The sequence below is a fragment of the Canis lupus genome, chromosome 1 (assembly GCF_011100685.1).
Source record: "Canis lupus familiaris isolate Mischka breed German Shepherd chromosome 1, alternate assembly UU_Cfam_GSD_1.0, whole genome shotgun sequence".
NCBI classification, from domain to species: domain Eukaryota; kingdom Metazoa; phylum Chordata; class Mammalia; order Carnivora; family Canidae; genus Canis; species Canis lupus.
The window spans coordinates 13,433,866-13,460,568 of NC_049222.1; the positions used below are offsets into that span (position 1 = coordinate 13,433,866).

At 39.5% G+C, this 26,703-nt stretch overlaps 1 protein-coding gene and 1 long non-coding RNA gene across 6 annotated transcripts in view; one reads left to right on the forward strand and one right to left on the reverse strand.

Annotated features, from left to right (window-relative positions):
- Nucleotides 1-26,703, reverse strand: part of SERPINB7 (serpin family B member 7) — a 56,598-nt gene that overhangs the window by 25,833 nt on the left and 4,062 nt on the right. The window contains exon 1 of one of the 4 annotated variants that reach the window (XM_038525844.1): nt 1,151-1,243. The exons of 2 other annotated variants lie outside the window; for them this stretch is intronic. The gene's annotated coding sequence lies outside the window, so the exon portion shown is untranslated. Of the gene's footprint in view, nt 1-1,150; nt 1,244-26,703 lie in introns of those variants that run through there. One more of the 4 variants, XM_038525845.1, reaches the window with a different exon arrangement.
- Nucleotides 873-13,448, forward strand: LOC111093968. Of its 2 annotated transcripts, none has more exons than XR_005353370.1 (4): nt 873-1,018; nt 1,785-1,948; nt 7,400-7,769; nt 13,029-13,448. It is a non-coding gene; the product is annotated as an uncharacterized LOC111093968 (long non-coding RNA). The 2 variants fall into 2 exon arrangements; XR_005353371.1 differs by lacking the exon at nt 13,029-13,448 and adding an exon at nt 11,205-11,340.

A 26,703-nucleotide genomic window follows, 5' to 3' on the forward strand; every position in this document is an offset into this window, starting at 1 on the left:
TTACACAAATATCTTAGTTTAAAATACAGATATGTAATTTATTATTTGCAAGTTAACACAAATTAACAAAGATTCATGAAGGTTTTTAAATCCCAAATGTCCGACGTGAGGATCTAATACCCCACAGGAACCCAAAGCTTATTTGTTTACTTCTGGTCTATTTAAATTTAAGAAATGTTTTACCCCTTCCTTCTTAGAGTCAACATTTTTTTATGTCAAAACAAAAGAATACATACGTTCTCACTAAATCTTTTTTTAAAAACTAACAAAAGGCAAGAAAAATAATTTTGAAATAAAGCATGGGAAAAGCTAGAGACAAAACAAAATTTAAAAAACATGAAATCATAATGGTATTTCATGGACCTAAGCATACTACACCTGATTGATAAATTATGTGCCTTAAATGTTTGATCAAAATATTACCTAATCCAAGGGTTATTTTGTCTGTACAAGGAAAAATAATCCTATTTCATGGTACATTATTGAAGAAAAAAAAACCCTGTATTTACTGAATTAAATAAACATTGGGGGAAAAAAACGAGTACCTACTATCGAGCATGCTTAATTTTTATTCTTATCATAGAAGTCAAATGTAATGCTATCAATAGTTACTTCTCTACAGAAGTATTTTCAAATCTTTCCATTTCTCTTAAAACCTGGTTTCAAATTTTGATAAATCCCTATGTAGACAAACACATTGCTATGTGATTTTTAAAGCTGAATTTTAATCTCAAAACTTAGGTTTTCCTATGCTTTATTTAAAAATTACAATCTGTTCTTAAATAAGAACACTGGAAATATAGAATCTAGATTTGTACAGAATTCCCCAAGTGCTATTTTACCTATTCTAGAATGGAATATGATGTGTTCTACTTGTCTCCGATCCCCTGCATAGGGGTGCCTGCCCTTCTCCCCATGACACCACATAAAGTCAGCCATAGACAAGCCATAAGATAGAGAAGCTGAGGGCACGACTAGGCAATGATTTTGATATTGTTTGATGAGTTCAGACCCTCAGGTACAGAGAAACAGCCATTGTTCTCTCTCTCTCTCTCTCTCTCTCTCTCTCTCTCTCTCTCTCTCTCACCGTCATTACTCCCATTCAAAGTGTCTGGCCAGACTTTAAGTTGTGGGCTTTAGAAATATTTACCTTACTCTCTTCATAGAGGAAGTTAGCAGCTGGTTGGGTGAGTCTGAAAGAGTTCCTTGCATTACTCTGAAATATAAAGCCTCTGACTCAGACACTCCCTACTTCCTTTTGTGATGACCATGGAAGTTTTAAATAATGGCATTAAAATGTAATTATGTTAAGGCCCTTTATAAAGTAAATTAAGAGAAATGTGTAGCACATGAGCTACAGATCCAATTCAAAGTAGTCAAAATAGATGTTCTAATAAGTATAATTTAGCATGAAATTTTAACTAGATATTAGCATCACATAGTATTTTTATGTAGTATATGTAAATATTCATATATTGTGCTACACCTGGTACTTTTCTTTTTAAAAAAGATTTAATTATTTATTCATGAGAGACACAGAGAGAGAGCCAGAGACATAGGCAGAGGGAGAAGCAGGCTCCCTTCAGGGAGCCTGATGCACAGACTCAATACTAGGACCCTGGGGTCATGACCTGAGCCAAAGGCAGATGCTCAACCACTGAGCCCCCCAGGTGCCCCGGTATTTTTCTATATGGAAAGGCATGCTTTTCAAATTCAATCACTCGTTTTTGTTATTGCTGTTTGCTGGATTCTACTTTCTCCTTGGATTTTGGTATCTAACAAAGCCTCACCTTCAAGGATTCATACTCCAAGGTGTGTAATACTGTCACAGGAGGTCATCAGTGCCCCCCCTCCCAGAAGGAGAGGGGGCAAAGAGCTGGGGTACACAGTGGAGGAAGCAAGCACTGCTCTGGCTAAGAGATGGGATTTCTGTGTTTGAGGACAGGAGGTGAGCTCACTCTTTTTGCACTGGTCGGGTTTTACTTTACAGTGTTTCTGACTTTACCTTATACATTAATTCCTATAAGCATCTGCCCACCTTGCCTTCATTTTAATTGCATGTTTTAATGCTAGAAGGGAATATCCTGATCGTTTAAATCCCAAATGTCCGACTTGAAGATCTAATATCCCAAGGGAACCCAAAGCTTATTTGTTTACTTCTGGTCTATTTTAATTTAAGAAACTTTTTACCCCTTACTTCCTATCCACTCTATCAGAGGGCTAGATGTGTTTGAACATACCGAACACAATCAAGGAGAGACCTACCTCCAGCAGATGAATAAGCTAGTGCAGAACACTGAACACTAACAAAAACAAAATTCAAAAAATATATATAATTATTACCTCAAGAGAAAACAAAGATGACACAGTGAAATGTATATCCTACTACACTTTTTAGCTCAGCCATGGGTAATATTCTCTTAGTTGTAATGATTTAAATATTAAGTATTGAGCTAAACAAGGCTATTGATAGATCTCTGCAAGGATGCTAGGAGGAAACTGTCAGTAGGGGTCAGGTGGGAAATAGGTTATCCAAGAGGCACATCTTCCTTCCATGAAAGGAAGTTTACAGATAGTCCTTAAAAGTAAAATGCAAAAAAAAAAAAAAAAAAAAAAAAAAAAAAAAGCAGCATTAGCATGTTATTTAGATGTCTGGAGGAAGATACAAGCCAGAATTAAAAGCACTTGAGATTGGAGATATGTCTACACCCATGAAATCACCACCGCAATCAATCATATTTCAATCAAGTGGTTTTAAAAACAAAAGCATTGAGAGTTGTTTTTCCTGTTATGTGAGAAGCAGGGAGGGGGGGCAGGGTGAAGAGGGCACTGCTGGTCTATTTGATCAGCTTTGTGGTCTCATTTTGACTCCTCACTGCTTAGATCACCTATAAGCTTGCATTAGATGAAGGATAAAATACTAGACCTAGGGTTAAGTTCCAGCTTGGCAACCCTACCAGCATGTGACCTTGAACTGATAATTTAGTTACTCTGAGCCTCCATTTTCCTATCCATAAAATCAGAATTCAGATCAATTCTTTTTTTATTTAAAAACATATGAATGAGGACACTTGGGTGGCTCAGTCAGTTGGGCATCTGCCCTTGGCTAGAGTCATGATCCCAGGGTCCTGAGATTGAGCCCCATGTCCAGCTCCCTGTTCAGTGAGGAGCCTACTTCTCCCACTCATACTCATGCTCTCTCTCTCTCTCTCATTATAGGGTTGCCAAGCTGGAACAGAGATGTATCTCTGTCTCTCTCTCCCAAATAAATTAGTAAAATCTTAAAAAAAAAAAGTCCCATATGAATGTATGTGTACACATATAGATGCTATATACTATACCATATATACTATGAAAACATACCAGCATAGCGCTTAGTGTAGGATAGGCCCTCAATAATTTTAATTCCCCTCCGTGCTTACTTTGCCCTTGCTATAATGTATTACATGTGATTACATACAACATAAAAAGTAGGATCGCCTCAATTGTTTTTTTTTTTTCAATTGTTTTTTATATATCATTTTACCTTCTGGAATCTGGGGTTTTAGGGCTACTACCCCTCTAGTGTGATAGCACCATCCTTCTGAAAATAACACAGTGATAAATAATACAAGGAGATTTTCATCACAGGAGGAATGGGGACCACTTTCAGGAATAATGGGCAGTTGGGAGTACAAGCTCAGTGTTAAGAGCTGGGGAGGGGACATCTGTTGGCATGGAGGTGCTACATGAACAGAAGAACCAGGGTGTTCAATTGGTTCCAGTTTGCCTGAGACTTACCTGGTTTTAGTGCTTAAAGTCCTATATCCTGAGACCCCCTTAGTCCTGGTGGGATGCCCACTGGGACACATTTCCCCCCTCTCAGCCACAGTTCCCAGACCATTGCTTATCTAACACACCCCCAAAGTGTGCTCCAAACCAGGTCATGGTCATTTAATTCAAACTATCTTGAGACACACAAAATGTATTGCTGACACCCAAAATATGTCCTCATCTGCTCACTGATGCCTGAAATCACCATGACGAGACACATGGGGTCTCCAAGCCACAGTCAGAAGTAAAGCACAGGGGATCCCTGGGTGGCGCAGTGGTTTGGCGCCTGCCTTTGGCCCAGGGTGCCATCCTGGAGACCCGGGATCAAGTCCCACATCGGGCTTCCGGTGCATGGAGCCTGCTTCTCCCTCTGCCTGTGTCTCTGCCTCTCTCTCTCTCTCTCTCTCTCTGTGTTGTGTGTGTGTGACTATCATAAATAAAAAAAAAAAAAGAAGAAGAAGAAGTAAAGCACAGGGCAGGCCGGGTGGCTCAGTGGTTTAGCGCAGCCTTTGGCCGGGGCGTGATCCTGGAGACCCGGAATCGAGTCCCATGTCGGGCTCCCTGCGTGGAGCCTGCTTCTCCCTCTGCCTGTGTCTCTGCCTCTCTCTGTCTGTGTCTCTCATGAATAAATAAAAATCTTTGAAAAAAAAAGTAAAATACAAAAGAATACACACATTATGATTCCCCTTATGAGACTATCAGGCCAAGCAAAATTGAATTTTTAAGGATGTTTACATAGGTGGGCAGACTATGTTAAGGAATAATCACCTTTATTAGCTCTACTTACCTCTTGGGGGAGGGAAGGTTTTGTTCGTAAAAGGATGAGGAGGAGGCTTGCGAGATTCTGGCAATGTTCTGTGCACATATTGAATGCACTTTTATGTATCCAAGTTATATTTCATAAAATATATAAGGAAATATAAATGCCTCAGAAATAGGATCAAGTGCATTGTATATTAACTGATAACTCATCGACTCCTGAGGGCAAATTTTGATGGAGGATGGGTGGGCGGGGGGCCTTGAGCTTAAGATAAACAGAGTGGCAGTGACTTAAGGAACAGGATGCCAAATGAAACTGGACACCAGACAGACATGGTGCATGCTGGGAGACCAGGGGTCTCAGTGTTCCCTCCAGCAATCCCCAAACCTAGCAATCCCTCCAGAGAAGGCACCTGGAGAGATTTCAGGCTCTGCATGTGATCATCGGCCACATTGGCCATCTTTCTTGAGATTTAGCAGTGAGCTTAGCTCTCACCTACAGTAGCAAAAACAGGAACAACCTTTCAAACATGCAAATCAGTAACATATTCACGCCAGCATCCTGGTACACACATACAGTGATGAAACTCTGATCTCCTTTCTGGAAGCAATGCATTCTCACTCATAAAGAAAGTGTTTCCACACCGCTCTAGACTGTTCAGTCCTACGTATTTTCCCAATGCACTTAGGAAAGGTACAGAGAAGAGGCAAGTGGAAAGCCTCATTGACCACTATCTAATTAAAAGAAACAAGCATTTCTCTTTAAAAAAAAAAATTTATTTATTTATTCATGAGAGACACAGAGAGAGAAAGGCAGAGGGAGGAGCAGGCTCCCCGCAGGGAGCCCGATGCTGGACTCGATCCCAGACCCCGGGATCATGCCCAGAGCCAAAGGCAGATGCTCAACCACTGAGCCACCCAGGCGTCCCAGAAACAAGCATTTCTAAGCAGAACTTTTTCCCTAAAAACTTGAGAATTAGGTTTTAAAGACTGTCCATAGGTGTAGTCTACACCTTCCCTGCCCCAGCACCTGCTTATTGATGTGTAGACTTAGCTTCTGGGATGGTTTGCCTGTGACTCAGAGTAAGCACTGTCCCTAAAGAAGTTAATAAGCGTTTAGCCTTTGCACCAGGTTTCAAAATAGTATCTGACTAAAGCGGTCATTATGGGGTTCACTCAGTTTGTACACGAATCAGATTTGAAGGGGTAATCTGCCCAACTCTCTTCTTTATAATGCCACTGGTTTTAATGTAAACATAAAAAAATTTCAGGATCTAGAGTATTTACCAGCCTATCTCAAAATATACCTTCTATTTGTGAGAAGGATCATCAGTAAACCAAAGTTAGACAGCAGAGACTCCATGAGTTTTATATAAAATCTTATTGTAACTTCCCATTGATTTCTTGTAGTCTAATTCCTTTCAACATTATCCCGTGAAGATGTACTTAGCATAAGAGCCTAAAATCGAATTTAATACAATATTTTCATCACTTCTCAAACTCAGATGTTCAAACTATTTTAAGTGGTTTCTTAAACTATTTTAAGTGGTTTCTTTTTGTACTGTCCTCCATCTTTCTCTCACTTACTCTTTATACCAGGGTTTTTTTTTTTCTGGCCTGGAATTTTCCAGAAATGTATCTGTTGGGTTTGTAATCTCATGTGGCTTCTCCAGATGCTTACCTGAACTGAGCAGCCCCAGAGAGAAGCTGAAACTTGGGGTGTTAGTTCATTCTTGTTACCCAGCCAGACTCTTCTCCACCCTCTGATCTGGCAATGGAAAGCCACATCTGCAACACCTAGATCCTCCCTGCTATAATACAGGCTACAGTTCATTGAAATGGGTTTGCCCCTTGATAAGTGGCCACGTGTAGGCAAAGGTAGGTTAGGATCAATTGGTTGCTGACAACTTTGCCATTAGAACATACCATAGAGGGGCACACATTCCAGTCCCAGCACTAGAATCACATGGCTGAGCTCTGTGCTGTACCCACATGCATCTGCTGTGCAGGGAAGGAACCACAAACCTAGTTCTTTGGGCTGAATGTTTTCCAGAGGATAGCCAATGCTTACCCAAAAGACTGGGTCTTCTACTCTAAAAAGCTATTGGAATCTGAAGAGGCCTATAATCTTAACAGTAGCTTATCAATTTTGAATTTTTGTTTCTTTCCATGTAAGAAAAGGATCCAGCTAGCTTACCCAAAATCAAATCGTCATTGTTCACTTCCATGATGGTTTATGAGTAATGTAATAGTAGAGAAAAATAAAGTCATAAATAATCCTTGACACTTATTTTGATTTAGCAGTTTCAATAAATTTTCTGATGGAAAAGATTGTTGTTAATACAGAAAACAGGATTACAAGTGGATTTCCTATTCTCTGTATTTGGATTGCATGGAGCTGAAACATGTTTAATTCCATATCCTTTCTATCCACCTATTGTAGGCATAAAGTCCTTTCTAGTGGTAAAATAGCCAGTAGGTAAAAGGTAAGGGATCTATGTGACACATAAACTGGATAATCCTCCTGGAATTATCAAGAGTCAACCATAATTAAAGTCTCACCAATGTTTTCTTCTCCACTTTAACTCAGACAACCCTCCTACTACTGTGTTTGCAAGAGTCTATTTAGAACTAACTAATCCCAAAGTGACACATGTCTGAGAAGGAAGCTGAGCCACAGGAACTGGCATGTCATATCAATTCTCTCTTGCCATACAATGATAACCCAAAAGTCCATAGGATCTGAACAGTTCATGAGTGCAGATGAAGTCACGTGAATCATAATAACCTAAATTTGACTGTCTCTTGTCCTCACTTATTTACCCAGGATTGAAGCCTGCTATGATGCCAAAGAAACAAGTCTGCTTGCTGGCTAAAGCCAACATGAGCCTTCCATATTTCTCTTCTGTTCTGGTACCTTGGTCAACATCCTCAATCTCCAGGATTCTTGAGGATCCCTCATCTTTGTTGCTGCTCAATGAAGGAACACCGGTGTCCCCACCAGGAATACTATTCCCTGGTGTCCTCACAATTGTCAAAGGGGAGATCAACACCTTCATCTGGTCCAATGAAGAAATGAGAAGAAGGTCTCTTCTTCATTCATATTATACTTTATGACAAAGCATCTAGCAGTAATGCATCTCCCAAGATTTGTCATCTCAACAGTTTCTTTGGCTGATGCTTATCCTTGGGACCAGGTGAATAACAGAGATTGTTTTGTTTTGTTTTGTTTTGTTTCATTCATCCACGGTACCCATAAATACCCACACATAAACATCCTTTTGATAGACTCCTTGCTTCAATTAAATTATAAGTAGGCATTTTGGGGAATTACCAAACCATCATATGGCCCAAATATGTCTACATTTTCTTCACTGTTACTACTGAATTTTCTATCTTTAACATTTCATATGAAGGCTTTATCTGGAGCATACTCTCTATTACTACCCTCAAGTGAACTGCTAAGCATATCTTCTCTTAAAAGGCATAAATTAAAGTGAATAAAATGTCCCCCTTTCCTAGCAGAAGGCTGGGGAATAAAACAAAGTAATCTATCTAGACCCAAAATCATTCCTCTTTCTTCCCTCATGTATATGACAGTGTCTGGTATTATACTCAGCCTTAAAAAAATGCTATTGAATTAATGAAATGACCTAGGGTAAAATGTTATGACAGAAAAGCAAATAAGTGAGAGCTCTGAGGAAGAAATAATTAATTGAAAGTAGGAGTCTTAGTAGGCCTCACAAGTGAGCAAGCATCTGATCTGGATCTTGAGGAATGAAGAGGAGAAGCATTCCAGGGAGGGAGAAGAGCCCGAGTAAAAGCCCATGGAAATGAGTGTACATGATGTGTTCTTGAAATAGCTGGCAAATACCTAGTGAAGTGGTGTGGAGGAGTGGAGGATGATGATGTCATCAACAGAGACAAGGAATTCAGCCATAAGAGCATACGGGACAGAAGAAGAAGAGAGAACAGGTTCTGTTTTTGATATATTGAATTTGAGATGCCTATAGGACATCCAGCTAGAAAAAGTAGTTGGAAATTCAAGTCTGTATATGAGAGAGGTGTTTGGTGATATACATGCTAATTTGGGAGTCTTTGACACCTAAATGGTAATTAAAACCAAGAATGAAATTACCAGACAAGGGTCTAGAGAAAGAAGAAAAAAAGCTCATTGAGAAGGCCCCCTGAGAAATTTCTACCTTTATGAGAAAGGCAAAGCAAGGATCCAGGCCCCTACAGGAACTTTTAAAAGCCTGGCATTATGCTATGGCTAGAATTAAATATTTGAAGAAGAATCAAGTAGCATGGTTACATGACTTTTCTGCAGTAGCAGCATGAAGCCCAATAGCAACACAGAGAAAAAAATAGTTGGGTTTTGAATTATAAACGCAGATGAGGTGGATTTGAATTTAGTGTTAATGAGAGTGTGGTTGAAATGCTGGACCATGAAGTCCAGGTTCAACAGAGCATAATAGAGCATGAGCCTCTTCACAATCTCCCAGAGCATAGAGATGATTTCAGAACCATGGACATCGGCACATGGGGCTCCAGCCCCAAATTCCTGTACCTGCAGCAAGCACAGTGAACCTTGGCAGGCTACCTAGAAGGTGGACCGTAAGATTTTGCACATAATTATGCTGGAAGGCAAGATGTTATAAGCATGTTTAATGGGAATTTGAGCCACACAAAGGTCAGTAAATGTGACTGGGGTAAAGAGCTCAAAACTCCGAAGTGGATCCACTCCAGCAGGTAACAAGGTCCACATGTGCTCAAAGAAGTGGCCTCCTGAGGAGGACAAGAGGCTAGATATTAGATAGTATACCAAATGGATGTCAAGCCAGGGACACTGTGAGAGAAAGATCACGAATAGGAACTAAGACCCCGATGCCAAAGTCCTCTAGAGCTCTAAGAGTCTGGCAGATGGGAAATAGCCAGGCTTGGAGAGAAAGGGTGGATTTAGGTGTTTAGAGTTTTTTTTTAGGTGTTTAGAGTTTTAAAGGAGACAGGGCAATAGGAGAAGATGATAGAAAAATGCTCTGAAGATGTTGGTGGGGAGCCAGAGAAAAGCTCTTATCTTCTCCTCCTAGCCTCAGACAAGGAGTTCATAGGAAATAAACAGCTTCCACTTGAGAAGGGTTTGAAGCAGGTATTAGGAATAAATTCAGGATTATATGAAGTACGGGTTGAGGAGGCTGTGACCTCTGGTTAGAGCTCTGTAGTTGGGCTAAGAATACACAGTTTCTGCAGTGACAGAAAACTAATGGAAAGGGTGTTGGTCTACAGTGGTTCTCTACATGAGGAGTAGCCTAGGGATTCGTGTGATTTTTCCAAAGAACAGAACAAAAACTCTTAATCATGTGCCTTCTGATAGACAGATACTAAAGTAGGAACTGTAAAGGCACATCAAGGAATGAAAAAAAAAAAATCCCTGTCCTCATGGAATTTTCAGTATACTTAGGGTTAAAAGACATTAAAATGCATAAAAAGAATGAGAAATGCAGAGTGTATGGAGTTTAAGGAGGCTGAGGTCCTTGCAGGCTGAAGCCGTCGTGATGGCAGCAGGGATGGGGAAGAGGGAGCTGGGCTCTGGAGAGCAGGTACTTTTAGAATAAAGAGAAATGGGAAGGCTCCTCCAGGAGAAGATGTTCACATTAGAAAGACCTGAAAGTATTAAAAATGATACTTTATTAAGGATTCATTTCAAAAATCACCCCATGTTGCGACCGAATGAGAAAGGTGTAGAGATGAAACAAGGGGCAGAGATGAAACCAGACTGGCCACTGCTGCTTACTGTTGAATCCGGCTGATGGATACTGGGTTTGCTGTAGACTCTTTCCCCCCTTTCTGCATATGCTTCAAAAACTCCACAAATGGTAAAACAGAATTTAAAAGTTTTGATTGGAATGACAGTCTATGAAGAGAGCAATAGTATACAATTAAATCAAGTTAAAAAAAAAAAGAAAGAAAGAAAGAGAGAGAGAGAGAGAGAGAGAGAGAATAAAGAGTGCTGAAAACTGGAAATCCACATTTAGTGTCCTGAGCTCCTGAAGGCGAAGGAGACCAGTTTGGACGCCTCACAACGTTCATGCATGGTCACCTTTGAGAGCTCAGCCTGCAGGAGGCTCCTGAGAACTGCATTTATGGATTTTCACTGTTCCCTCTACCGCATCACACCCATCATCATCTTCTTCTTTGTCACCAAGTGCTCCTTAGTGAGCTCCCAGAGCAAGCAGGCAACACTCCGCAAGGTATACCAATAGTCTACACAAGAGCGGCCTCCCGGGGTGCCTGGGTGGCTCAGTGGTTGAGCGTCTGCCTTTGGCTCAGGTCATGATCCCGGGGTCCTGGGATCGAGTCCTGCATCCGGCTCCCTACAGGGAGCCTGCTTCTCCCTCTGCCTGTGTCTCTGTGTCTCTCATGATTGAATGAATGAAATCTTGAAAAAAAAGATCTGCCTTTCATTTCAGGTTTATTTTTTTTTAAGATTTCATTTATTTATTCATGAGAGACACAGAGAGGCAGAGACACAGGCAGAGGGAGAAGCAGGTTCCCTGTGGGGAGCCTGATGCAGACTTGATCCCAGGACCCGGGAATCACGACCTGAGCCACCCAACTGCCCCTCATTTCAGGTTTATAGTCTTCAATCCAGTGCTTGCTGACTTCTCACCGGTGGGCTAGCGAGGATTCAGTTCTATTGAATAAATATGAAAGGACAGATCAGCCCGTGGAAAGGCAGAACAAGAGGAGAAGCAAGAGGAGGAGAAAGGGGAGGAAGATCTGCAGACCTCCCAAATGCATGTTCCCCTCACTAAATGGTCTCCTATTTACTGACGTATGATTTTTTTTTCACCTTTTCTCCATCAAGTTTCTCTTTTCACAACTGAGATGGGGAAAATCCCCGGTTACAATACCATGACGACTCTTCCTTTGCAAAGCAATGAATTCATACTGCATCCCTTCTTGCCTCTTCCTCAGGAACACTACTTTTGGAGGTTATTATTAAAGCCCATCAATAAGAATAGCAATAAAACATCATGTAAGGGAAATTTCCTACACATCCTAAAATAGATTAGGATAAAAAAAATAGATTAGGATATTCTCTGTAAGCTGAAGTCATTTGCATTTTGTTTTGCCAGGTGTTTTTGTTTGTTCTGAATTGCTGACATTGAAATTTTATTTCAAACTGTGTTTACCGTATCTAATCCTCTGATCTAAGTTATCTATTTGACTAAAACCTTGCAGCAGCAAGTTCCATGGCTTAATTTCATGGTTAATTCATCCTAAATGCTTTGAATGTTAGGTCTATTTTTATTTCTTAGTGTATTCTCTGTTGTTACACGATGGGCAGGGCACAAAACAATTCCATTATTCCACATGTCCTATTTACATGTCAGTATTTACCCTATCTTTTCCTTCTGTCTCTACCTCCTCCACTTTCTTCTTCCCTCTTTTATTTAGAAATGAATAATCTTAGCTCTCGCCCAGCCATAAATACAGTGATGGAGTATTCTCCTCAGACATTTAAATGAATGCAGTCATTGGAACTTTCTACAATCTCTTCTCATCAGAATTTCAAATATCGGAGGCCTTATCAGTTTTCACTCATTTGTGCCAAGTCATTTCATCACGTCGTCATGGCCACAAACAACAGAATAATGAATGGTAGTTTTCCAGAGAACTGAGTCCTCACTATTGCTTATTAGTAACCTTTCCTATTTGAGCTCTTTTAGTTCTCTGATATTTATGAACAGACTGTGACAGGGAGGTTACCCAAATAAAATACAGTTCTAGTTTCTTTTTCCTTTTAATTTTTTTTATAGAGATTGTGTACATGAGCCCTCAAGGGGGGTATAGGAGGAGGGACACAGAGAGAGAGAAAGAGAGAATCTCAAACAGGCTTCACACCCAGTGCAGAGCCCATCTCAGGGCTTAATCCCACAACCCTGAGATCAGGACCTGAGCCAAAATCAAGAGTCAAGTGCTTAACTAAGCCATCCAGGCACCCCCAGTTCTAGTTTCTTAAAAAGCAAATTAGAGTCCACTTTTCTTTTTTTTTTAATAAATTAATTTTTTATTGGTGTTCAATTTTAGAGTCCACTTTTCCATCAGAGAATGTCAACTGCCAAATAAATGCAATAATTGGTCCTTTTGGATTTCCTGAATTATTTTTTCACCCCAATTTGAATATCATTATCTTTCATGGAAAATATTCTTTTATACATTATAATTAATATAATCCCAGTTCATTAAGCTTTGATCAATTTCAGTGGCAAGGTTGAATGTAAATGATGTATAGGCATCATCTACTTCTTAAATGTTTGTGTTAAGCCACGTGGCTTTTAGGAAAGACCTTCATTGCTACCTGTTTTTGCTAAACAAAATAAATCCAAGAGATTTTCTCTTTTATGGAAAAAAGTAAAAAATGAAAACAGCGTTTGGTGTTTGTTTTGCAGGAGCCACTGTAGCACCCCAAGCAGCAGCTAGAGCAGCGCCACTGGCTCCTTCCCCGGGAACCACACTGGGCATCTCAGCAGCAGCCCCAGGGCTGTGAACTGTGTCTGTGAGCAGCTGGGCTCTATCTCCATTGATTTTGTGCATCTGTGTCCTAAGGTACCAGAAATTCCTAAGAGAGGTTATTTTGGGATCAGAGAACCCTCAAACATTTTTCCATATAAATTAATGTAATTGCTTCTTCACTTCAGGCCATCCCAGTTTACAAAAGGATGGCAGGGGAGGTGAGGGGAATCTGTATTTAGTTTTTCTATAACGTTTTATTTTCTCTGTATTTAGTTTTTCTATAACCTTTTATTTTCTCATCCTTTAACATCATGGTTCTGTTTCTCACTGGGCACATTAAAACTGTATTCTAACTACATTCCTCTACTTGCAATGTAATTTTAAGATGTCTACTTTAATTTTAATTAGATTTTTGAATTCAGTGACCTGGGAGGTAAACACAAATCCAATTCTGTCTTTATTAAAGATATATAATGAGCTAAAGAAAATTTTAGAGATCATTTAAATCTAAATCTCCTGCTTAATAATATGAGAAAACTGGGACTCAGAAAGTTTGTGCTTTTGTAAAATAAGAAACATTTGGCAGACACCTATTGGCAGACACCATTTGGCAGAAACAGACAGTCTGTTAGGCACCAGAATCTTGATTTCAGCTCAGGTCATGATCTCAGGGTTTTGAGAGGCCTGCATTGGCCTCTGTACTGGGTGTGCAGTTTGCTTAGGATTCTTTGTCTCCTTCTCCCTCTGCCCCTGCCCACTCACCCCAATAAAAAAAGAAAAGAAACATTTGGAACTAGACCCCAGGGTGCCTGGAATTTTTTTTTCATTAAACCATAGTTTGTTCTGGATACTTCTCGCTTATCTGCAAGGACCCCCATTGTTGCCTCAGAGACTTATTCTAAGAAGTCAGAAGTTAATGTGGCTACTTTACTCATGAATGTGCCCACAATAGCTGGCAGCCCATCAGTTCTTATAAGGGCCTGTGAGAAACAGAGAATCCCATATGATCTCATAGGAAACTAACATAAAACAATTCAACACGGAGTTGTTTCCTTACCATTTTGGGAGTAATACTTTCCCAACCCATGCAAACTCTTAAAGAGGGGTGCCTTTTTGAGTGGAGATGTCAAGCATATAGAGATTCTGGTCTTTAAATAAAAAAACTATGTATGGGTATATGAAACATAAAGAACATATTAAATGAGTATAAACTAATGGCAAATCTATGAAGATAAAGGAAATATTAAAACATTTATTATTATCATTTCATTTAAAATTGTGTTAATTTAATTATGAATAAAATATAAACAAAAGTGAGAATAAAAACTGGGACCACTGGGATCCAGTCTGTGCAAAAAGTCACATTCAGAGAAAACACAAATCCCATTCCATTTACTTAGGCTTCCTTAAAGAGACCTTTCTAAGGATTTCACAAAGCATGCCACATAAGAAGTCCCTCCTAGATCCTTTTTAGATATCTCTTCTCATCCCCAAACTTTCACTCATAGCAGTGACTAAATATCCTTCCCTACATCACAAATCCTCACCACAACTATGCCCACTTTCTATTCATCCCTTCCTCCTTTGTACAAGTTCACACTATCCCCATCCACAGAACACCTAATGACATGAGACCCACCCACTCCTCCCAGCCATGCAAAGTACATAGACGTCTCTTGGAAGTTCAGCTTTTTTCCCATTCTGACTACATTTCATGAGACTATCATCTCCCTTTGTTCTGGTGAAAAGCAGTAACATTCTGTGGGGGGGGGGGGGTAATGTAGATAGCAATGAAAAGAAAATAAGGTCAGATGCTAAACAATTTAAACAACATAGTGAGCAGAGTAAATCTTAATGGATATCTACAAACTCTATACCCTGATACTAGAGGACACACTCATCTCAAATGCCCATGGCTTATCCACAGAAATTGATCGTATTCTGGGTCACCAAGAAAGCATCCGTCAATAACCCCAATAAGGGAAAATAGTATAAACAATCCCTTCTGATCACGCTGCAGCAAAACTAGAGTTTAACTAACAAAAACCAAGTCACAAAAGCCCCTTCCACATGGGTAGTAAAAATCCTCCTATTCACTCCTGGGTAAAAGGGAAAATTGAAACTGAAGTTACAAAAACAACAACAACCACCACCACCACCACCTCATTGACAGTGGTTTCCAATTCTAGTCATACCTCACTCCTTTTGTCTCTACAAATTACAACTAAAATCCCTGTACAAAAGCCATAAAAGAACCATGAGAAGACTCTGAAAGGGGAAAAAAGGAGGAAGAATGGACAAAACCTCAGGACTGGAGGTTCAACGTAATGTTAAATTTTCCGGGTTTTTATCCTCCTATACATCCCAGCTTAAGTTTCTTTTTTTTTTTTTTAATTTTTTTTTTAAAGATTTATTTATTTATTCCGAGAGAGAGAGAGGCAGAGACACAGACAGAGGAGAAGCAGGCTCCATGCAGGAAGCCCTGACGTGGGACTCCATCCCGGGTCTCCAGGATCATGCCCTACCTAGGCTGCAGGCGGCGCTAAACCGCTGCGCCACCGGGGCTGCCCCTAAGTTTCTATTTTTTTTTTAATAATAAATTTATTTTTTAGGGATCCCTGGGTGGCGCAGCGGTTTGGCGCCTGCCTTTGGCCCAGGGCGCGATCCTGGAGACCCGGGATCGAATCCCACGTCGGGCTCCCGGTGCATGGAGCCTGCTTCTCCCTCTGCCTGTGTCTCTGCCCCCCCTCTCTCTCTCTCTCTCTCTCTCTATCATAAATAAATAAAAATTAAAAAATAATAATAATAATAATAAATTTATTTTTTATTGGTGTTCAATTTGCCAACATACAGAATAACACCCAGTGCTCATCCTGTCAAGTGCCACCCTTCAGTGCCCGTCACCCATTCACCCTCACCCCCCGCCCTCCTCCCCTTCCACCACCCCTAGTTCGTTTCCCAGAGTTAGGAGTCTTTATGTTCTGTCTCCCTTTCTGATATTTCCTACCCATTTCTTCTCCCTTTTTTACTCTGGAACTCTTAACACAGGTAGGAAAAAAATCTTTAAGCAAAGCCTGTTCTCTCTAGCCAGAGGTCTAGGAAGAAGGTAGCCCTAAAGGACCTGGCCTTTAAATTCTATCCACCTAAATAGACAAATGTCATGAGAGAAGCAGCACCTCTAACCACCCTCCCAACATTGGTGTTGTTGCTGCAGAGACAGAGGGGTGAAACCATGGCGAATATCCCCACCCTATACCAGCAGTGTGACATGCCTGTCCACTCACTGGTGGTGGCTGCAGACACAGATAATAAAATCCTACTCCTTCCCACTTGCACTGAGAACACAGTCTGTGAGGTAGGATCTTGTCAACTATCATCACCCTGAAGGAAGTAAAATGAAGATTATAATAACCATCAAACAAACAGCCCCCCCCCCAACACACACACACACAACTAGAGAGTTTGAGGAGGATCACAAAGAGGCAGGACATGGAGAAAAGCATTCTTCATATTTGTATATGAAGTCCCAGGCACACCCTTGTTCCACTCATCTGTAAAACTGAACAGAATCAATAAAGTGAATACTCTGAGAAGCAAATTATGGTGCAGTTCCACACAGGCCTCTGGATAATGCAACAGCGGGGCAGACCAAAATAGCACTGCAAAGAGTTTTACAACTAAATTGACATTAAAACCACAGCCCACCAAAGTGGCCTACAATATACTCTGTGATCATAAATGTATTAAAACCTACAAAAACAGATTTAAATGGAACCAGAGTCTCATTACATAATACTCAAAATGTTTAGGTCTCAATAAAAAATTAGTCATCATACCAAAAACCAGAAAAATCTCAATTCACATGACAAAAGATGATCGATAGATTTCAGTATCAAATGATACAAGTGTAAGAATTACTAATAAGGATTTTATACCAGCTATTAGAAAATGCTACAACTAGCAATCTCCAATACTTTTGTAAGAAATAGAAAATAAGTAAATATACAGGTAGATACAGATACATTGGAAAATCTAGATGAACTGGATAATTTCCTAAAGAAATACAGATTACTAAAATTCAGTTTGAGCTGAGAAGCTTAAACAGACTGATTTCCATTGGAGAAATAACATTATTAAGGACCTACTCCACAAAAATCATCAGGTACAGATGGTTTAACAGCAGAATTCTACCAACTTCCAAAGGCCAGATAGTCCTAGGACTCATTATTCTAGAACACTGAAAAGAAAGGAAACTTCCCAATTCCTTCAATGAAGGAACACTGACTGATATCTAAAACAGATGAGGACAGTAGGGTAGAGAGGAGACATACATCACTCATGAATACAAATGCAAAAATACTAAGCAAAATATTAACAAATAGAATCCAATACCACATTAAGAAAACAAAACATCAGTACATTGTGGGATTTATTACAGAGGAAAGGTTAATTCAATATTAGGAAATTTACTACTATAATACACCATATTAATAAATCTAAGGAAAAAATATCATGATTATCTCGACATATGATGAAAAAGCCACTGACAAAACTCAATACCCATTTGTGATTAAAAAAACAAAAAACAAAAAAAGCAAAAAAACGGTTAAAGCTCAAGAAAAAAGATGTCCACTCTCTCTCTGCTACTATGCGTCACTGCACTGAAGGTATTAGCAAATTCACTTAGACAAGAGAACTCAATCAGACGAATAAGAGTAGACCGAAAAAAAAAAAATCCTGTATTTTTAGATATTGTAGTAGTATATCTGGAAAGCCACAGATAATCAGTGACAAAAGCAAATCAAACAAAAGAAATTCAATGAAGTAGCAGGCATTAAAGAAGCACAGAGAGTCAAAAGAAAGTCTACGGTTGCACCCAAATACCTGTGGAAAATTAGAATACAATAAAGGTAACATCCCATATCAATGGAATAAAGATCAATATTTAGATAAACAATCCTAGGAAAAGTGGGTAGTCATTTAGAAAAAATAAAATCAGATCCATATCTCACCCTGCACAAAGGAATAAACTCCAATGGATTAGAGACCTAAATAAAAGAAACTGAATCATGGAAGTACTAAGGAAAACCATTGGTCAATTTCTCTCTAACTTCTGTGAAGAAAAAGGCTTTCTAACAATGACTCAAAATCCTGAGACAATAAAAGAAAATATTAATAAAGTCGACTAAAAAATAAAAATAAAAATTAATGCATGTCCGGAAATACTGAAAAACCAGTCAAGCTATAGAAAAACTGACAACATACATCGCAGATCAAAGGCCAACTTCTAATACGTAAAGAACTCTTAAATGTGAAGGGCAAAGGACCAAAAACTTGGTAGAAAAATGTAGAAAAGACATGAACAATTTATTTTTTTCAGACAATATACACATAGAAAAAAATGTTATTTTTTTAATAGACTATTTTTTAGAGCAGTTTTGGCTTTACAGCAAAACTGAGTGGAAGGTTGAGATTCCCCACATGTGCCCTGCCTCCATTCGGATCTAGTCTCCCACGGAATCAACATCTGCCACCTGAGTGGTACATTTGTTACAACTGATGAATCTACAATGACACATCATTATCACCCAATGTTTATAGTGTAGATTAGAGTTCACTCTTGCTGTTTTATGTTCTATGGGTTTGGACGAACGTCTGATGACATGTAGCCACCATTACATAGAATTACGCAGAGTAGTTTCACCGCCCTAAAAAATCCCCTGTGCTCTGCCTACTCATCCCTCCTCTCCTCTCCACTCCTTTTAAAAATTTTTATGCAATTAAAAATATGTGATTTTTTTCTACTGCTCTTATGTTTAGAAACTCGCTCTTTGCTCTGAGATCCAATACCTAACTACTCGTGTCTCCTGCTAATTTGTTTCCTTCTATCATTCGTTTTTATAAAATGAAGATCTACATATTTAATAATAATAACCAATTATCCTATTAGTAGTATCTCTTTAATCTCTCTTGCCTATGTGGTTCTCATCCAGCACAAGCTAATTTCAAGTATGTAACAGTCTATTTCTGAGTTCAATTCCATGTCATTTGTTTGTTTATTTTTTGTCAATTAAAACTGTTTAACAAAAGTGTATTTCAGTATTTGTTAAGGCAAGTTCTTCAAATCGCTCTTCACTTTCAAAAAATTCTTGACCATTTTCATTCACTTGAATTTTCTACAGAATTTTAGAATTATTTTCCAAGAAAAACACCCCACGACAGAGTACAGTGAAACTAATTTCTCTAATTTTAAAAATATGAGTTGCATGTCCCATAAGGAGAAAAGCCTTGGGATCCCTGGGTGGCTCAGCGGTTTAGTGCCTGTCTTTGGCCCAGGGCATGATCCTGGAGTCCCGGGATCGAATCCCACATCAGGCTCACTGCATGGAGCCTGCTTCTTCCTCTGTGAGAGTGTCTTTGTCTCTCTCTCTCCCTCTCTGTGTCTCTCATGAATAAATAAAATCTTCCAAAAAAAAAGGACAATAGCCTTGGTTCTCGGATACAGCCACTCCTGGAAGACTAGTATAAGAGTTCCTCAGGACACTTCCATCAGCAGCTCGGGAGAAGCAGAAAAAGAGCATACATCCGATGTAGAAAGAGGTGGGGACAGTCAGAACTCCAAACAAGCAGAGACCTGACTTCCTTCAAAGGCCAAACTATTCAATCACTCCATATTTATTTGAATATGAATCAGACAGATAACAAATGTGGCTTTGTGAAAGCTCCAAACTCAGTGTCATTGGGGTACAAGCTACAGAAGAATAGAGGCAGCATCTCCTTAGATGAACTAACCAAATCTGCCTTCACATTACTCTACTTCAGACATTGGGACCAAGGCTGTAGGTCATTGAGAAAAATTCATCCAAATGTATCAGATCATCCATCACTCATCAGAGTCCATGTCTTGGGAGAATTTTCTTTTACCCTGTAGGTTGGTTAAGTTTCACTCTTGGGCTTGCCTTCAATTCAGTTCATACCACGTAAATGGCATGCAGTTTCTGTTTTCATAACTTGGGAAATACTACACAACTGTAATCGTATTGTCATGCAATTCTTTATAGTGACCTATTTAGAAACACAGGTCAAACTTGTTCATTACTGGGTTCCTTGACCTGGAATATGTTCCCAAGTCATGGAATTCTCAAAGCGTGGCATGGTGAAATGACAGAATTTAAGTCACCAAAAATTAGTCCTTCATTTAGTAAAATAATTTAGTGCATGTTCAAAGAACATGGTCTTTAACAAAGGAAAACAGTGTGCTCTGCCCAATGGCCACCGATTTCTCCTCATGAACTCAAATCAAAGGCATCACTACAACCTGCAACTCACCTACATTATGATTCTTTAACCCCAAATCTCTTTCTCTGATTCTCTTTTAAAATGTGCTCTACATAAATGCTTTATATTCCCATAACACCTTAAAATTTGGACAAGTAATCATCCTTTATGTCAAGTATCTGATGATTTTGAACATTACCAAATTTAGTTCTGCTTGTGACTTCCCCAGGATTATTTTAAAATACAATAAGTCTTTTTTAGATCTACTCATAAATTTAAAGTGAACTGTTTATCAATTTTTAAAGCAGTAAAAATTAGACCACCTCAAACATAAAATAATTTCAGGTTGAAAATTTTTAAATATTTAATAACATAACAGAAAGCCTGTAGTTCTGTTTATTCTAGTGACCAGATTACTTTCTGGAAGCTATCTTAGTTGTTTCTACTTGTTAGCATATTATTTATGCTTATTCAAATAAAATAAGCACTAGGAGAGTTTGAAGCACAAAGTTGCAAGGAGAAGACAAAGATTTCAACAACTCCCTATAGCAGTTCAGAAAAATTGCATCAACATTTTGATAATAAAAAGCAGAGATTTGTGTGACATTCATTAGGATGATCAGTCCCCTTCTAGAGCTGGATTTTCATCCATTCTTCAGCTCCTTTCCATAATTACAAAGTGAGTCTGTGACTAACCAACCATATCCCCAAAGTTGTAGCTGGACCTCAATAGTTGGGCCCCCTCCCCTTTTTTTCTGATGGAATCTAAAAATAAGGATATGACCCAACTTCAAACAAATATCATCAACTTCTTAATTCACAATTATCTTCTGATATTATAGGCATGAGAGTCATTCAATATTTATTTTTAAATGTTCAGTTATTATATTAATATATAATATAATCTTGTCTTATGATCAAATATGTGATGATTGAGAAATGAAATTAATATAGAACGTGCCACTGAATGTAGTGAAATATGTCATCATATTACATGACTCTTCTCTTCCTAAATATTCATACATGGAGAGGCAAAGATTAGTAACATCCTTACTTTACATATCCATTTTAAAAAGTAATAGTGTTCATAGCACTTGGTTGTAAAGAGAAGAGATGCTCAACACAGAACAAATGAGTGTCAAGTGTATCAACAAAACTCAGGCCTCTAAGTCTACACTTTTCCCTGCTCCACAGCCATCTTCTTCAGAGGTGGGTAGAAGCCTAGTGGGGCCTATACAACACCCTCAGTATCCTTGGCTGGCTCCTTCTATTTGCTTTGTGCTCTAAATTCTGGTCCCTCTTTTCCCACTCTCTCCAGAAGATCTCGCCCACTCCCATTATTTCCATGGTCACCCACCACTGGGGACTCCCAAAGTTGCATCTCCAGATGAAAGAGCACCTTTAATTCCTATATTCCAATGTCTACTAGACATCACACAAGCATCTCAAACCTCTCACCTACAAATCTGCCCTTATGATCTTTTTCCAAACATGTTCTTCCTTTCCAACCTTCCCATCTCAATAAATGGAAGCTCTCTCAGCCTAGTAGTTCACTACAAAATTTTGAGGGTAATCTTTGATTTCTCCATCTCCCTCATACTTATGCAATCCATTCCCAAGTGCTACTGCTTCCTCCTCCAAAATATATCTCAGGTCTGTCTGCTTCTCAATATTTCTTCATGGACTACCTTCATGCAAATCACCATCATTTCTCATCTGAACTCTGGCAATATAGTTCCTTACTGCCTTCACCTCTCCAATATGATCTCTAACATCATGCAGGACAACTGTCTTCAGACATAAGGTGGATCATGTTGCTTCCCTGCTGAGAGCCCTTCAAAAACTTTCCTGTATTCTTGATCTTGCCATGATCTGGCCATGTCCACTGTCCACCTCTTCTCTAATACTCTCCTCCTCACTCCTGTAGTGGGTTGAATTGTATTCTTTCCCCCAAAAGATATACCTAATTCTTAACCCCCAGTAGAGGTGAATATGATCTTAATTGGAAATAGGATTTTTGTAGATTTGATTAAGACTCTCAAGATGAAATCATCCTGAATTGCCCAGGTATGTGCTAATCCAATGACTAGTGCCCTTATAAGACAAAGGAGGGTGATATTTCAGCCACAGAGACTCAGGGGGAGATGGCATGTGGAGAGACAGGAATGATGCATCTACAAGGCAAAGAAGTCTAGAGCCACCAGAAGCTAAAATAGGCAAGCCAGGATTTTCCCTAGAGTCTTCAGAGCAAGTGTTGGCCTTGCTGACTCTGATTTCTAATTCTCATCCTCAGAACTCTAAGAGAATACATTTATATTGCTTTAATTAAGCCACAAAGTTTGTGGTGGTTTGTTACAGCAGCCCTAGGGACCCGATGCACTCCCTAAGCTCCAAAACAGTGATATTTCAATTATTTAAAAGAGTAAGCTTTTTCCTTCTCAAAGATTTCTTACTGCTCTCTATCACCACGAAGAAATATCTGGCATACATATCACCTTTCCAAAGAGGATTCCTCAAAATGTAATCTGAATCAGGCCCTCCCTCCTATACTCAGAGACCTTCCCTATAGTATTTATAAGAACTTGTGACGATGTACCTATGTATTTGTTGAATGTCTGTTTTTCCTTTACACTTTATGCTCCATGAAGGCAATGTCTGTGTCTGTTGTATCACCACAATAACCTCTATCTTAGCAGACACTAAAGATAGTCCTTCAATAAATTACAGAAATAAAAGAGGACTAAACAATCTCCTTTTGTTGGTGAGTATTCTGAGAAGTGGCTCTTCCCACATTGAGTCAGTTGAAATCCACCAACCATATTAAAGTTAAATGTTAGCTGAATACTGATAAAATGAATTCCATAGATATAGGATTAAATTAAATCAATTTAATATTTGAGATGAAAATGCCATTACAAGGGAAAGGACTTCATCTTCAATATTTGATCTGCTGGAGAACAAGCCGAATTGCCTGCATGCACCAACCACCAGGTGTACTGGCTGAGACAGCCAACATACACAATTCAAAACCATGCCAATGAAAACCATGCAAATCGGATCCTTGGCACATGCAGCTTTTCATGAATGTGCCTGAAGCTAGGATCCTTAATATATACAATTGTGTCCCATTTCCTTTCAGCCCATAAATGTGTCTAGGAGGCCACTGCGTCTCCTGCTACTTGATACACATACCAATGCACATAACAATCTATAAGTCAGATTCAGGAATGGTGTAGTATCTTGGGCAGGTATGATGTGAAACCAAATACAAAGACTGTACCACCAGAGATAAGAGAAAAACCTCACAATCTTGTTTCAGGAGGAAATTCCAGGGACATTTCCACATTGTACACAAAACCAAAGAATATTAATGATAATATAACTTATTTTAATAGGGTTGCCCATTCAAGTCCTTCATCTAGTGGCTTTTTTTCCCCTTCCAGTCAGTAGTTCATTCATCTATTCATTCATGTGACAAATTTGCATCAACAACCTACTAGATGCTGGGCCTTATGGCATACAGTGGGAATACTGTGGTAGGTTAATTTTTTAAAAATCCTGTCTTCGCCTTCAATGAGCCCAAAGTTTGGGAAGGAGAATCTTTATAAGCAATTATAAGGCACCACGAAAAGTGCCACATGGGAGTACTGTCTGAACAACCAGGAAAGTTCATTGAGAACTAGAGGGAGCAGAGAAACTTAGCAGAGATAAACTGGAACTGATCAGGTCGGGGGGGGGGGGGGGGGGCGTGCAGAAAGGAAGCCAGAGACACACCCACAAGGGTTCAGGGACAACAGAGAATATGGAAGGCCCTCGAGACACCCATGGAGCTAGCGGTCAAAGGCAGAAAGAAAATGGACCTGGGGTGGCAGGCATGGGGGGAGAAGGAAGAGAAAAGCTAGGGAATGAAATAAAAAGGAAATCAAGATTTTAAAATCATCCAGCTGTGAAAGGAAAAAGATGATACAGAGGTCTTTGTGTCATGTTTCTGTGAGAAGGAAAATATCATATTGTTTCCCAGGCATCAATTTTAGTAGGCAAGAGTCAGTAATGTTCATACACCCTAGAACATTGCTTTTCAACCTGCCGATTACAATCCACTGTGGGAGATGAAATATATTTAGGGGATAGACATCAGCATTAAAAAAAAAAGAAGAAGAAGAAGAAGAAGAAGAAGGGTGCCTGGGTAGCTCAGTCAGTTAAACACTCGACTCTTGATTATGGCTCAGGTCATGATTTCAGGGTCCTGGGACAGGCTCAGCAAGGAGTCTGCTTGAGATTCTCTTTCTCTCTCTCCCTCAGCTCCTCCCTGCCTTCCTCTCTTTCCCTCCTCTCTCTCTCAAAATAAATAAAATCTTTTTAAAAATGAAAGGCAGTAGTATACGATACGATGGAGTAGGATAGGACACATGAGAACAGACAAATAGAATAAAATAGATCACAGAGCACTGCTCACAATAAGAGCAAGAATTATTTTGTGTGTGCACACATGCATGTGATCAGTAACCATTGCTTGATAGCCACTGACCGAGAAGTGGGTCCACACTCAGTAATGACTCTAATCAAGTCTTGACATCCCTTAGAGAGCTTTCCTAAATATTTAGGGCTTAATACTAAAACTCTTGGACCCTAGCCACAATGCAAAGTTCTTGCTCTTTGCTGTTGAGTGAATTCGCATACTGTGAGGTGGCCTTTGAAGAAGAGCTGGGCTTGGTGCCAAAGCGGAGAGTGGGAGCCTCACAGTGGCTGTTCATCTTGATGAGAGGGTAAGGTGCTAGAAGGGAGTGGGCCTATCACACCCAGGCACCAGGATTTCCATGAGAGTCTTCTCTATGTCACATATACCAAAAATCCAGATGATATGAGTATCTATCTGTTCATGAAAAGGGGCCCAGGCCATAAAGAAGTATTTCCCTGTAACTGCCCCTAAAACACCTCTCCACAGTGAACCACAATCTCTCCAGTAGCCAGATGCAGAGCATTTGAGACCAGAGGATAATGGCCAAGTCCTTGTTATTTAGAGCCAGTTTCTAAACACTGGTTATATTTCTGAGTGCTTCAGTGAAGCAGGTAGCATCTTTAAGAAAGGAGCTCATGAGTTTTTTGCTTCCCTTTATATTAACTAATCTCTTCTAGACAGTAAAAATGTGTTCACTATACAATTTGAGCCCCATGTGCCACTTTTCACCAGCCAGGAAATGCACAAATATCAGAGGAAAAAGAACTAATCTCTGTGGATGGTGTCTGGCTCTGGGCGTGGCCAGGCAGTAAGGACCATTCCTAGGCCTGATACTATTAAATTTTCCAGGGATCTTTATCTGTGAACATTTTAAAGTCACACCAATCATGCCATTTGTTGCTTGCTATGTGGACCACAAAGTTAGCAATCGGAGTTGTACAAAGCATTGTGTATGACAGGGTTGGGGCAGGTGCTATGAGAATGTGGCGGTGTGACACTGACACCAGGCTTGAAGAAGCAGTTACTAGAACATGTGGGCAACATACGCTCCTGGTAGAGCCACCTGGAGTTGAGGGATGAACAACAAACAAGAAAGGATCCTTCAGAATCTAAAACTTGCCAGAAAGGCAAGTAGCCTGTGAACTTGAAGGGAGCAATATTTGCTAAGTGTGGTGCCTAGGATTTACAATTATGTGAAGGATTAAGCATTGCACTTTAGAAGTTTGGAGACTGTTTATTTCATCAGGAACTCCTGGGAGCAGAGGTTGGCAAAGTTCTTCTGTACGGAACGGGACCGGAGAGTAAATACTCTGGGTTTGTGCGCCATATGGCCATCTTTCACAACTCAATTTTTTGGTTGTAGCATGAAAGCAGACATAGCAAATAAGTAAACAAATGGACATGGCTGTGTTCCAATAAAACTTTATTTACAAAATCAGGTGGCGAGCCTGTTTTGGACTGAGAGTTAAAGTTTGCCAACTCCTACCCTAAAGCATTAAATGGCCCTCTGGAATCAAACATAAGACTAAGGACTTTGGCAAACCACACAATTGATTCTTAACAGACCTCTATGCAACTTTATAACTTAACACTATTATACCAACTAAATCTATTAAAAGATAATAACAAATGAGGCCATCTTTTGATCTTCACAAGCACTGATACCACATTTTATTGTTATCCCTATTTTTCAGCTGAAAATTAATCTCAAGCTATTCAGTTACGTTTCCAAGGGCACCCATGCTGTATTAGATAGAATTTATACACAATCATTTGGCTCAATAAAAATCAGGAAATCCAAAATCTAAATTGTTGCCTTGCAGCTAATTTCCTAGATGAAAACGATGAACTTACTATGTTTCTAACTCTTAACG